Source organism: Chiloscyllium plagiosum, unplaced genomic scaffold (genome assembly GCF_004010195.1).
Source record: "Chiloscyllium plagiosum isolate BGI_BamShark_2017 unplaced genomic scaffold, ASM401019v2 scaf_53187, whole genome shotgun sequence".
Taxonomy (NCBI): Eukaryota; Metazoa; Chordata; class Chondrichthyes; order Orectolobiformes; family Hemiscylliidae; genus Chiloscyllium; species Chiloscyllium plagiosum.
The window spans coordinates 1,317-3,419 of record NW_025193642.1 but is presented as its reverse complement, the minus strand read 5'-3'; the positions used below and the strand labels follow the sequence as shown (position 1 = coordinate 3,419).

General features: G+C 45.0%; 1 non-coding gene across 1 annotated transcript; it reads left to right on the top strand.

The window, feature by feature from the left end:
* The first annotated feature begins 1,141 nt into the window (after window positions 1-1,141).
* trnal-cag lies at window positions 1,142-1,223 on the top strand. The gene has a single exon. It is a non-coding gene; the product is annotated as a tRNA-Leu (tRNA).
* The last annotated feature ends 880 nt before the right edge of the window (window positions 1,224-2,103 follow it).

Sequence of the window (2,103 nt, the reverse complement as noted above, 5' to 3'; positions counted from 1 at the left end):
GAGGGCGAGTGGAGAAGTGAGGCAGTTGCAGCTCTGGTCAAACTCCTTCTTTGTGATTCACTCAGCCACAAGAGTCGTGAAGGTGACTCAGGCGTGAGAGCTCTTCACATCGAGACCAAAAAGCACTCAAGGGCAGTTAGCACCTCTTCTGGAGTGGGGGTGGGGTGAGGTCAAGAAGTCAAGAAGCTGATGCTCTGGTGTCACAGCGCACCGCGGATTCCTGAACTTGTCTGTCTGTCAAATATACCCCAAGGTCGTCTCTGAAAGACCTCATTTGGAAGCTGTCTGTCCTTATTCAACGTGCGAGAATTGGCACCAGAGGTCCCGAATCATGTTTTGAATCACCTTTTGACTTCTGTGACTATGTTCAGAAACTGGCTTTTAGATTGAGGTGAACAGAAACTGCATTTCTAAAAAGCACAACGGAAATTAGCAAAATTTCTTGAGTCGCTTCTCCTCGATTCCCACACAGGTTTCCAACTCAGTTGGTATCCATGTGGCTCATGTCCAGGAGTGAACATCTCAGCAGCAAATTGCACGGTTAAGGTAAAAGGCAAGGAAAGTGGCATCTCGAACTGGCTCCGAGGTCAGAGCATTCTCACAATGTGATCTGTCGTTCTCGGATTGTAATGCTACCTCCGGTTTTAGGGTGGAGAACATTCTTTGGGGCTCTTATTCTGAAAAAAAAACCAGACACAGTGACTGAAACTATGCTGCACAGTATGATGTGGATCACGGCCTGCTCAGGTTTGTGCATTTTCCCTGTAGTCCGGTGTGTTTCGTGTTCCGTGTAATCGTGAAAGTCGTCCTGTTTCGAGCAATGGATGAAATCATTTAGCAAAACAAGAATGGAAATTCCAGTAATGTCAAGCAGCTCATGGTTATTTGACTAAATCATAAGCGAACCCATATTCTCACGCACTCACAGATACATTTGTAGCTGAAAAGAGTCTGAGAAGATAGACTCAGCTTACTATAGATTTTTGTCTGGATTGATGGGCTATCAATATCTGCTGCGAAATTGACATTGCAGCTGTGCGAGTCCGAGAGGAATTATGGAACCCATTTCATGTGACTTTGCATCTGTTGTTATGCAGGAGCACAATTGGAAATAGAAGAAAATGAGGCGGCGCCGCCGGCAGGTAGTGTGGCCAAGCGGTCGAAGGCGCTGGATCCAGGTTCCAGTCTCGAAAGGGGCGTGGGTTCGAATCCCACCACTGCCATTTCTGCTGATCAACTCCAACGCTGCAGCTTGTTAAAAAGCTGTTTCGGTGCCCACTGTATATGGATGTCAAAAACAAAAGTAAAATGGGTTTGCTTCCCAGGGAACTAACTGTGGTGTGAGATACTACCAAATATTTCAAAATGTCTCTACTGTCATGATCGTGTTCGCCTCCCGCTCGGAAAATCGCAAACAGTTCTGCCGCCCCAGGCAAGTTGAGCTTTTACTGGAACCGAATGGAGACTGTTATTTTATCGATGTTGTGAAACGATGTCCTCCGGTGACTCTACTCGTTGTTATTGGGTTTCTAGCTAATGGGAAAATCGTTCCAATGATATTTCGATGACATATCTTGTTGAATTTCTCCCATTTCCTTCATTTCCGTCCTGGAAACATCGGAGGGGAAAGGTAATCTGATCGAGACTGTGATCGGTGAAATTCACTTTTTACGGCCAATTCTTATTATGTTCTTTCTTTCTCTCTTTTCAGCATTGTCTGGAAAGTGGTGGTGCACTAAGGCTGCAGTATGTTTGAAAGAGTCGTTTGGAAATGCCCTGTTGTTAGTTGTGAGATTACTTTATGACTCATGCCCTCGGACTGTATCACATTTAGCTTCATGCATCTCTGCGTCTGAAAATGCATGAGGTATGCCTGTTTTGTTTGTGTTCCGTGTTAAATGCTTTCTGTTTTGCGATTCGCTCAATACATTTCGATTTAACAGGGTTTCTGTGGTAATTTCCAGCAGCAAAAATCCTCAGCTGAGGATCTGGGAAAATTTCACAGAGTATGGTCAGTCGGAGCTAAAGTAAGGAAGTCGTTCGTTTCTGCAGTGTTTCACAATACTACCTTTCCCGTGAGCAGTCGAACAGACGAAATGATTG